Source organism: Pleurodeles waltl, chromosome 8 (assembly GCF_031143425.1).
Source record: "Pleurodeles waltl isolate 20211129_DDA chromosome 8, aPleWal1.hap1.20221129, whole genome shotgun sequence".
Taxonomy (NCBI): domain Eukaryota; kingdom Metazoa; phylum Chordata; class Amphibia; order Caudata; family Salamandridae; genus Pleurodeles; species Pleurodeles waltl.
The window spans coordinates 1,209,753,404-1,209,765,693 of record NC_090447.1 but is presented as its reverse complement, the minus strand read 5'-3'; the positions used below and the strand labels follow the sequence as shown (position 1 = coordinate 1,209,765,693).

Genomic DNA, 12,290 nt, shown 5'->3' with positions numbered 1-12,290 from the left:
CAGTGTCCCTTCAGCACTTATTGTATCACCCACTTAAGCAGCCCCTTAAAACTTGTCCCAGGAGTGCAAGTGTAGCCTAAATGAATTTTTAACCCACCTTGCAAGCCTTAAAGTCCCTCGTATTGCATGTCCATCACCGATAATGTATGTCCCAGGTAGTTCATAGGGCATGGTGCATTGGAATTAAAATATTAGACATGTACTTTTAAGTTTTACATATCCTGGTAGTGAAAAACAATTAGGGGGTCATTATGATCCTGGCGGTCCTGCTCTGCCACACCGGCGGTGGTGGCCTGACCACTGACAGCGTGGCCGTGCAGGACCGCCAAATTTTTACAGTGGAAGTGAACTGACTGTATTGCAGCCAGTTCACCACCTGTACCTCTAGGGTGGTAGTACTGCCTGGCCAAAGGTTGACCACCTTCGACCCGGCGGTCCACCTAACATCGCCCGCAGTATTTTGTGCATCCTCACCACCAGGGATTCCGTGGTGTCAGCCCTGCCATGGGATCCCTGGCGGTAACGATACTGGCAACAGGAATGCTAATTCCTGTCACCACTGCAGGATCCCCCAGCCCCCTCCATTTAGGACCCCCCCACCCATGACACTATCTGAAGACCCCCACCCCTTCAAACAGTGACACCCCCCACCCTCGATCCCCATTCCAAACCCCCCCACCCCTGATCCCTGTACATCCACGCAGGCATACATCACACATACATACGTACACGCCCACATACACACACACACTCATTCCAAAACCCCCACCCCAATCCCTGTACATCCAGGCAGGCATACATCACACATACATACATACACGCCCACATACACACACACACTCATTCACATACACATGCACACATGGTCTCGACACCCCACCACCCCTCGCATACATGCATTCACACATGCACACATACACTTGCATACACATGCACACAACACCCCCACCCCCTCCTTTCACACAAACACACAACCCCATTCACACATACAACACTCCACCCACCCTCCTCCTCCCCTGTTGGTCGATCACCTTACCAGGTGGTCGCAGTGGTCATCTGGGAGGGAATGGGAACCATGGCGCTTGCTCTGCCACCAGCGCCCCGCCAACACAATACTGCCACACCTACTACTGAGTTGTAATAGGCGTGGCAGTGTTGTGTTGATGTAACGGTGCCAAAGGAGCAACCTCCACTGCACGGGCAACTGCTAGTATGGCTGCTGGTGGCTCTCTGCCCAATTTATGGCAAATAGCCGCCAGCCATCATAATATGGCAGTCGGATGACGGCCATAACTGGTGGTCTTGTGGCTGGTGGGGCTTCAGCGGTCTTTCCTTTGGATAACACTGAGTTACCTTATTAAATTTAATAAGTGCCAACCTTTGAATAGGAACATGTGACCATTTCATGTTTGGCATCTGAGAAATTACTATGGGAAATCCTCTTTAGTGGCAAAGTCAGTTTTTAAGTTTACAATTTTAAAATGCCAGTTTTAGAAGTTGCCATTTTCTGGCCCTAGATATTTGGTGCCTGTCCTAAGGCATATGACTGGGTGTAGTTGGCATTTGGAGTTTGTTTATTCCTTCCAAACAGCCACACAATAGAGTGATTAGATGTGCCTGAGTGGGCCATCAACTGGCAGGATGGGACGGGTTGGACCTGGGCACAAATCCACCTGAAAATGTATAGGCTCTGCTTTGGTTTCACAACAAAGGACTTGTCACCCTTTCATCGTACATTCAGCCAGCTTAGACCTAAGAGAAGAAGGAAATTTCAAGATGTTCAAAGGGAATTCTCTAGAAACTTCTACTTGGAAAAAGGGACTGTTAGAAACTGCCCTTCTTTCCTCCTGTTGAGCTTCAATTTTCCACCTTGCCATTTGCAAATGAAATTCCCTCTCCTCTCCCATTTTCTCTGCGGTCAGGCCCTGTTCAAAGACACTGCTCCCTGGTTTGGCAGGGGGCACAATTGCAGTGGTAACTTCATCTTCTGATGGCAAAAAATCCTCTGAGAGACATCCAGTGGACCCTCCTCCTCAGCATCTTCCTCTGAATGCACCTCTGCCCAGGCCCTCAGCGCCATTTGAAATCCCTCCTTTCTGGAGGCACCTTGGGTGGGTACTCCCATATCCCTGCAGAACCCTTTCAGCTGTTTGACAGTATATGTCTCCAAAAGGGTTAGGTCAAAATATTCATTTCCAGCTTGAGACCCAGCCTGAGACAGGTTGAGTGAGTATTTTAGTTAGAAAATTGTCAGGAAAAACGAAATTGCAGAAAAGATACAAAATCAAGTTGACCTTCAACTGTGGGTAGGTAGTGAACACTTAGCTGTTGTAGGTCACTGCACAAATACAAGTCCGATCCCACCGCTGCCACCAATGTTAGAAATGGGGTCTTTAGTTGGCAGTCAGGTTACCCCTTGTTGAAGCAAGGACCCTCACTCTAGTCAGGGTATGTCACACACAATCCAAATTATCCTGTACCCACCCTCTGGTAGCTTGGCACTGAGCAGTCAGGCTTAACTTACAAGGCAATGTGTAAAGTATTTGTGCAATAAATCATGCAATAACACAGTATAGCACCACAAAAATACACCTCAGTGTTTAGAAAAATATATAATATTTATCTGAGAAGATGCAGGTCAGAAACAATTAAAATGCAATAAGTACATGTTGAGAGATCATTGCAAAAGTTATATAAAGTGTCTTTAGTCTTTTAAAAGCAATAAATGTCTCTTTCAAGCACAACGTACCTGGATTGCATGCAAATTCTCTGCAAAGAGCCCCAGAGGAGGAGATGCGAGGAAACAAAGGTGGTGTGCATCGATTTCTCGGGCCGCACACTGCGATGCGTCATTTAGTTTTCACGCAGGGGCAGCTGTGCATTGATTTCCAGCCCTTGGCCGTGGATCCTCTTCAGGTTGTGGGGTTTTCAGATGACCTGGGGACATTGCGTGGATTTCTGGTGCTGACAGGACGAAGTCACAGGGGCTGCGTCGATCTGGTGAGCGTTGCGTGGAAATTTCTACCACACAGTAAGCGCTTCGTGGACTCCTCACTGGAAGTCGGGCTGCATCATTCTGGCTCAGCTGTGGGTCAATCCAGTGGGTCATGCATCAAATTTCAGGTCGCTACTCTGGCACGGCGTCGATCTTCTTGTTGCGAAGTCGGGCTGCGTCATTCCCGGTTCGGCGTGCGGTGAATTTCTCACTGCGGTGCAGACTGTGCAGGGATTTTCACTACACAAGGAGTCCTTCTTGTAGAGGTGAAGTCTTTTTGGTCCTGAGACTTCAGGGAACAGGAGGCAAGCTCTATCAAAGCCCTTGGAAAGCACTTCTTCACCAGAGCCAGAGAGCAGCAAGGCAGCAGTCCTTCACAGAAAGCAGTCAGGTGAGTCCTTTGGGCAGCCAGGCTGGTCTTCTTGGCAGGATGCAGGTTCTGGTTCAGGTTCTCTTCTCCAGGAAGTGTCTGAGTTGGTTGGGGCAGAGGAACTTTGAAGTGGGGGAGACTTCATTGAGTGGTTTAGAAGTGCACCAGGTCCCCTTTCAGTTCAATCCTGTCTGCCAGGGTCCCAGTAGGGGGTGTGGCAGTCCTTTGTGTGAGGGCAGGCTACTGTCCTTTGACATGCAAGTGTCAGTCCCTCCACCCTCCCAGCCCAGGTAGACCCATTCAAAATGCAGATGTATGCAAGTGAGGCTGAGTATCCTATGTTTGTGGTGTGTCTGAGTGAATGAACAAGGGAGCTGTCAACTAAACCGAACCAGACATGGATTGTAAGGCACAGAAGTATTTAAGTGCAGAGAAATGCTCACTTTCTAAAAGTAGAATTTCTAAAATAGTAATATTAACTCCAGCTTCACCAGTCAGCAGGATTTTGTACCACCATTCTGGCCATACTAAATATGACCTTCCTTCTCCTTTCTGATCAACAGCTACCACTCAAACAATATTTAAGGGCAGCCCCAATGTTACCCTATGAAGGGAACAGGCCTCACAGCAGTGTAAAAATGAATTTAGGAGTTTTACACTACCAGGACATGTAAACTACACAGGTACATATTCTGCCTTTTGCCTACACAGCACCCTGCCCTACGGGTTACCTAGGGCACACCTTAGCGGTGACTTATATGTAGACAAAGGGGAGTTTTAGGCTTGGCAGGTACTTTTAAATGCCAAGTTGAACTGGCAGTTAAACTGCACACACAGGCCTTGCAATGGCAGGCCTGAGACAAGGTTAAGAAGGTACTGAAGTGGGTGGCACAATTAGTGTTGCAGGCCCACTAGTAGCATTTATTCTACAGGCCCTAGGCACATATAGTGCACTTTACTAGGGACTTATAAGTAAATTAAATAATCCAATTGGGTATGACCCAATGTTACCATGTTTAAAGGGAGAGAGCATATGCACTTTAGCACTGGTTAGCAGTGGTAAAGTGCTCAGAGTCTTAAAACCAGCAAAAACAGTATCTAAAAAGTGGAAGGAGGCAGGCAAAAAGTTAGGTGTGACAACCCTAAGGCTGGCAGGTCTAACAGGCACTATGCATAGAAAGGGGACCCACAGTTCACTTTCTGGACCTGCTGAAGAACTGAAGTCCTGCCTACTGCTGTGGCCTTCTGTGTATTCTGCAAGACTACTTTGCTGCACTTGGAAGGACTGCTTACCTGCCTGGAAACTGCCTTAAACCCTCAGACACCTGCCCCGATGCTTGAGCCCAGTTCCATCACTTGAACCCAGGACTACCAGGGTGACTTCAAGGCTACTTGGCTGGCCTCTTGATCTGAGACCCCGGAAAAGAACAGGACCATCTTGAACCCTCACCTGGACCGAGCATTAGTGAGTCTATCACTCCCCAAGTGAGGCCCCTCCAGTCCTGATACTTGGTTGTGCTGCTAAAGGTACCTAGATGGCCCAAATCCAAACCTGGGACATAGATTTATTTTTGTCTAAAAACTGATCTGAGACCTGAGAAAAGACTGGGACCAACCTGCTTGTCCATCCACGCAAGGTGTACCGCCAGTCGTTCTGATTTCACCAAAGCTCCCACTACGGCCTTCTCTGCAGCAGCAAATACTGTTCAGCGGTCCTTCAACAATTGGGTATCTGGCCTCCTGGAACTCTTGTTGGCTACAGCCCCCAACCTCATCCCACTGGAGATTTTCGACTTCCAAAAAAATAAACTAAGGCCCTCATTATGACATTGGCGGCAAATGCCGCCTACTGCCATGGCGATGGCTGCAAACATACTGTCGCCATGGCTACCAGCTGCTAACCGCATTATGACCGTAGGCAGAATTCCACCAGAAGACTGGTGGAATTCCATCAATGGTCATGGCGGCAGACAGTGGTAAGATGGCGCTGCTACCAGCAGCAGCACCATGCCAGCAAAACACCACCTACCGTATCATGCTTCATGGTACGGCCTGGCGGTGTTTTGCTGGCAGACGCTGCTGCTGGCAGCAGCTCCGCGTCCCGTCTTCTGCCGGAGGACCCCTACAGGCACGTAAGTCAGGTTCTCTGACAGGAGAAGGGGGCGTGAGGTGTTGTGTGTGTGTGTGTCTGTTTTTGTATGTGTTCATGCAGGTGTGAGTCACATGGAATATGTGCGTGAATGACAATGTGAGTGTACATGTCTGTTGTGTGTTGTGAATGTGTGTGTGTGTGCATGCGTGCGTGGGTGGATGTGGGTATGCATGTGTGTATGAGTGTGTGTGTGTGCATTAGGATGTGTGGATGTCAGGCGGGTCAAGAGGGGGAGGGGAAGGGTGGTGCAGGACTCTGGAGAGGGTGAGTGGGGCGGGGGAGACCAGAGAAGGGAAGGAATTCCCTGGCACTGATAGTGCCTAACGCGGGCCCTTTCGTGGCAGTAAGATTGCCACGAAAACCATGGTGGTAGGTGGGATCATAATCCCGAGGGTGGGATTGTGACGGCTACCTGGCTGAAGATCAAAGTCTTCAGCCCGGCGGCTGTTACCACCCTGGTGGATGGAGTGGTACATTGGCGGTTTGACATTCAATGTCATGATTTGGGGAAAGGTACCACCAGCCTGTTGGCAGTACCTTTCCCCAAATTACCACCGTCAGCCAGGGTCGTAATGACCCCCAAAGTCTGAAATATTCACTGCGATTTCCCAATTATGACGCTCTCTCCTTGGACACTGCCTGCAGCCTTGCCCCACTGAACTTTACCTTCTCTGAACATTCTCTTCAAAATTTCTTCTAAGTCTGAAGGTAAGCACTGACTGAGAACAATCTACTCTTTATATCTGACCTGCGCTATGGTTGGCCATATTTTTGACCCAGTCTCATACAACTAGATGTCCTCTGCTAGCACTTTGATCTTTTAGACATTAGTTTTCACCCAAAACATGAAAGTTTTGTAATTTTGGTGTCAAATAATTTATTAAAATGTACTCTATTTTTTAAAATTGGTGTGGGAATTTTCTTGCATTCCCTTTTCATTTTATTATTGTTTGTGTTCTGAATAAATACTTTACACATCCCCTATAAGTAAAGCCTGACTGCTTTTGTGCTAAACTACCAAATGGTTAAGCGGAGGTTAATTTAGTGATTTTTTGTGGCTCACTCTGACAGGGTCTATGTTGCTTGAACAGAGGTCACCCCTATTTAACTAACAACCTAATTTCCTATTACCCAAAATTCATTACTTTTCTTTCTTCTGCTTTATTTTTCAAGCAGAAAGGTGATATTTATGACAACATATTTATGTTTTGCACTTCTGAGATAAATATAGAAAAGTTAGTGTATTCTTGCATGTTTCTACACATACTGCACTGTTTTTTAAAAGTGAGTTGCAGAGAAAAATGATTGTAATATATTTTTGCAACAAATATCTGACAATTATTTGTGTGTTTAATTTTGTACGAGAGCATGGGTACGCGCAAACATTTTTCCGGGGGCTAAAGTGTTTGGTCTGTGATGTGGCCGAGGGACGCATTTGATGACAGTGGGGTGGTAGCTGGTGAGGGGCGTTGGAGGGATTGGTGGCAAGGTAGTTACAGGCGAAGCGAAAGATACACATCTAGAGATGCTATTTTTATTCTTCGTACTTGCAAACATGCTCCCTCTTTCATATGAAAGACCTACTCACCAAGGCTTTAAGTGGTTTGTGGGAAAGGTGATGATGTGATCTTGTATTATATGAGATAAAGTACCCCCTGGCACACATATTAAGGATACTACAATTCACCTCAGAGTTCCTTAACTATATAAATGAATTCAGTCTTCAGCCTCAATCGTCTACCTAGTCATGGAACTCCTCAATGACTTTGCATTATTCATGTAATGTACTTTATCTTACATATAATCAACATATGAAGTATGGGTAGAAGCAATCCTAAACTTGTTAAAAAAAAAAATATATATATATATATATATATATATATATATATATGCCTTAGAGCCCAAATTCTCTCTTAGGAACCCGTCACAGCACTGCTCATTTCCAGGGTTGCCAAATTAGAACGGTGACTGATCTTCATTCCACCTCATGCCTTTTTGTTCCTCTACCCTACACCTCCTGTCTAATCATATCACTCTTGCAGGTTCATTTTCTTCTTTGCTTAGTCTCTATGTCACCAGTTTTCTTTCTATTCTACTTTTTTCTCATTTCTACCTTTCACATTCTGCTCTGAGTTGAAATATAATGAAGAAAACTAAGGCTCACTCCCCAGTAATGAGTCTCAGTGATTACCACTTGCAACTACCAGCACAATTTAGGCACTGGGTAGAAGGGACTGAGTGTTTTGTTATTTACTTAAGTATCTTGATTATACTTCATCAATAAAATTTTTTTATTATGTGAGGACATTTTCTAGAAAAAAAGAGCAATAAACAGAGGAACATGCTTAAAGGGAAGGGCATGTTTAGGATGCCTAGGCAACATGTTTACGCTACTAAAGAAGAACAAGGACTAGGAAATTAATAGGGCTTGCTAACTGGAGTAAAAATATACATGAATCTGAACTTCAAAATTAACGAAACAATCAGGGAAAAAACAAGAATTGGCTATATATGGTGAGGTGCTGGTTGAGGAAAGTCATCAAGAATAGCTGATGCCCTCTTCTGTGTCAGGCTCACTTGTTCCTTCTTGTTCAGATGTTTTGTGTTGTACATGTTAGCATTTACCACATGTTCAGATGTTCCTAGACTCCCCCATAGTGCGAAAGTTACAGTGGTACCTTCAGTTTACAGACTTCATGCTACTGACTTTCATGGTTAATCAGCACTGGCTTGGTTACTCAAAGATCACTTACCCCTGCTTGCCCCAATTTTCTCTTTGTCCAGGAAGGAGAGATCCCTATATCTGTTAAACAGGTTCAACCCCAGCCTCTTCATGTTACTTTCTACTTCTACCACCGCCAAGCAATGCAACATTTCCAGACACATTGTTAGCTACAATCTCTAACCTTTTACCAACATACTAAAACATATGCATCCTTGGTGACCTCAACATTTAGCTTGTTAAACCTAATATGTTTCACCCACACCCATCCTCACCGGCCTAAGCACACACAACCTACAACAACTCATTCCTAATCTTACACAAATTTTCACCAACCAAAACTTAGTCCCGTTCCAAAGAATGATTCCAGTCATGTGGCCTGACAACTACCTCATTGCACTCCAACACACGAGACTATAACGTACCCCAAATAAAATCATCTTCACCTCAAATACATACCGACATATTGACTGAGAATATAATTAGATTGGAAGATAAATTAAACAATACACAGATCTCAACAACTCTACCATTGCATCCTAACCTAAAGAGAATCCAGGCCTTAATACAGCAGTGGTGTTTCTCAGGTTATGAAGACATTAGAAGTTTCAATGACAAGCGGGCTACAGAAATTACACAAACAAGAAGCTTGGAGAGCAGTGCTGATCATTCTTCAAGTATACTCTTCAAGTATATATTTGGAAATGCAATAATCTTGTTTGCAAACACCAGCTGGTCATTTGACTCTCCCAAAGAAAAACTTAACATTTCCAACTGAAGAAAATGTGTCCTGGAAGAGCACTTTTTGTTTAAAGTAACTACATGTCCAGTGCTCAAACCTTTGTTTCATTGTCACCAACTACACACATCGCTTTGATAGGTCAGCACTTACATTGTAGAATCTACCCAGATTCACATCATCCCTTCTGGGAAGTCCTGACACTCCCAATTTAGAGCATGGCAGCTGTGCTGAAAAGTTCCTAGTTTGTTGCATTGCAAGTTCAGCAAACTTGCTAACACTTGATATTAGTGTTCACTTAGATTGAAGCAATTCTGCTCCTTTCAAACTACTGCTAACTGCTAAGTAACATTCTATTCATCCCACCAAGGGGAAGGTAGATTCTCACACTGTGAGCACTGTACCTCCTAGAGGGGGTAAGATAGCTTGGTTGTCATAGCTTATGAAATGCAAACACTTTCTACCAAAACCGATATTCTTCACTCTTAGAAGAACACCTACCAGCTATGTGCATGTCATCTATAATTGTAATGGACAATACTGGCACATGCCAAATAATTTGCTTGGTAAAGAGACCTGGGCTTCTGAACATAGTCGGTACACTTTACCAGTGAAAGCACCAGTTTCTCATCAAAGATAATATATTCTAGTGGAACAGCAGAGGAACTACAAAGCAGAATTGTACCATTTATTTTAAAGGAGCTTTAAAAGCCCTTGTTGCAACATTGTGGTAAAGTGGAAAAGAGAAATATATATTTTGATGGAAGCACACCACAGACTGAAGGACTGTTCTATTTTTATTTCAGCAATGCTAGGCTTTGCAGAGTCAATAAAGAGGCCTGCCTTTGAATGGGTCGGCATTTACAGTTTTGAAGTTGTGTGTTGAATATTGATTAGGTTATACATATATGTATATCAGTGCTAGTTTTTCTCATAATCCAAATACTGCAGAATTAGTAGCAATGCAAACGTTTCTGAAACACACATTGTGAGTATCACAGAGACATAGAGACTATATAGAGAAAGTACACTGCATCAACAAAATTAGACTTCTGCAGCAATGCACATAAACTAGCCAGTCTCCAGTCTGTCAGTCAGTATAAGTTATGCTTGTTATGTATTTTGTCAGGTATCAACAAGAGGTGATCTTGGATGAAGAAAAGGTGCTGCGGTATGGACATCTTGTGGTAACAGAGTACGAATAAATAAATAGCCAGATTTAAACAACTGTACATAAGTTGAAAGGGGCACTTGCGCAGCAAGGATACCAAGAGGTATGTTTCACTGTCCTTGTGATTTAGACAGATTCTCCAACCCTCTAGAACCATATTGGCTAATGATCTCTGTGAAATCTGCCAAAATCACAATCATAACATGCCAACCTCTAATCACTAAGGTATACATTTGTTTGCAGATTTTAACATGTTCTAGGTGATAGAGCACAGTAAAGACATGTGTAGTCCATAGGCACATTTTTTGTTCTCCTTAACATTTTTTATCTGATAAATAAGGATGCACACTCACAGGGTTATAAGCTCTACCCAAGTCACATTACACTAGTGTTTTAGAAAAAGAGGTAGTCCAGGAGGCATATTTATTGCTGTGTTCAGACATACTGTTAGTAATTACAGTAAACAATAAACATATAAATTAGTCCCACTTCATTGGGGGCAGTACACGGATAATAAGGAGCTTGGGAAATAGCAAATATTTTACTTGTGTATGCTGTAATCATTCCTGTGAGGCATGTTCCTCATCTTTTGAGGAATCAGTGTTTACTTTCTGGAACATGGAAGCAGAATAATTAAACTTACAGTTGCATGAGAGGGTTGATGCTTAAAGCAGTGAGCAAACTGCTAGTAAGTAGTGATTAGATACTCACCACTAAATATTTACATTACCCAAAATTAACAACTGAACTGGTTAGGGCGAGCACGCATATATATTACCAGCAGGGAGGAGGGTGCCCCAGAAATTATCCCGGTACACTATATTAGTGTATCAGACGTTTACATTTATAGGGGAAATAGTTGGGGATGCGGGCAATACCTAAATGCTCCAGTGAAAAAGCTGCCCAATTTGGTTAGAACATGTTCTTTTCAATGGAGAGCGGGCAGAGAATTTCCTTTAATGTTACTTAACACAATTTGTTTCCAGGCAGCCCTAAGGACTGGTAAAGTGTTAGAAATATTAGTATCTAGGGTTCAGTAGATCTTTGTGATTTTTCGTGAGTCGAGGTCTCCCAGAAGGAGTCTGCCCTCAAAGGTGTTAAATTCAGGGAGATCTGTGAGGTATTGTATGTAGGGGATGAAAGCATGACAGAGATGAAGGTAGCTGAGAAATTGGACCTAATGCAGGTGGTATTCTTGCTGCTGTTCCCCAAATTATTTCAGGATGGTGCCCTGCATGACATCCCCTAATGTAGAAATTCCTATGATGTCCCAGGGTCAGAAACTGCCCAATTGGGATACGTGGGGAAGCAAGCCATCCCACCAAAGCGGTGTTTGTTTCGTGAGATGGCCCCATTACCCCATTCGCTGCAGAGCACCTTTCCAAAGAGCGACAAACACTCAGGTGGCAGACGGCAGTGTGTCAATAACCTCCCGCCATAGAGGTATGACAGGATGTGTGTATTATTCATGGCCCACTTCTCTAGTGAATATGCGGGGTCATCCGGGAGCCCATACCACCAATCGTTAATAATCACGAGGTGGGAGGCAGTGTAGTATGCACGAATGCCAGCTTCTGGAATGCCCCCACAGTAGGTTGATTGGAAACATGTCTCAGAGCAACACAGGCTACCCCCGTCCCCGGAGGAAACTGTCCAGGATGGAATACATCTGTCAAAACCATATTTGTAGGAGGTGTGGAAGGGATACCGTCTTAAAGACGGCTCAATGGCCCATCAATCAAAGGGGAAGGCGGGAGCAGATCCCTACTTCCTCCTTCACCTGAGCAACAGCCAGGGACAGTTTTCTGTTCCACACCAGAGCCGATCTGAAGATCCCCAAATACTTGAATCTACCTGTCACGCACGTCAGGCCATGTGCCCACTCAATGGGGCCATTGTAGCCATTGACCAGAAAGATTTTGGTTTTGGCAGCGTTTATGTAGAGGTTGGAGGTCTCTCCAAAGACATGCATGATCTGTGGGAGGTGGGGTCCATTGTGTTCTGGCTAGGTAAGGAAGAAGAGAATATCGTTGCCATACATAGCAATCCTATTGAATAGACCTATTTCCCCATCAGAATTTCTGCACCTGGGCATTCATTCTGACCCACAGCATGAGCGGCTCTAATGCCAACATCAAAAT

The 12,290-nt window shown here is 44.5% G+C and overlaps 1 protein-coding gene and 1 long non-coding RNA gene across 2 annotated transcripts in view; one reads left to right on the top strand and one right to left on the bottom strand.

The window, feature by feature from the left end:
- TRPC4 (transient receptor potential cation channel subfamily C member 4) overlaps positions 1-12,290 on the bottom strand; it is a 1,361,777-nt gene that overhangs the window by 1,292,341 nt on the left and 57,146 nt on the right. The gene's annotated exons all lie outside the window — the stretch shown is intronic.
- The window catches only part of LOC138250532 (uncharacterized), a 123,655-nt gene that overhangs the window by 107,812 nt on the left and 3,553 nt on the right, over positions 1-12,290 (top strand). The window contains exon 2 of the long non-coding RNA XR_011194976.1: positions 10,108-10,252. This is a non-coding gene — a long non-coding RNA (uncharacterized lncRNA). The remainder of the gene's footprint in view (positions 1-10,107; positions 10,253-12,290) is intronic.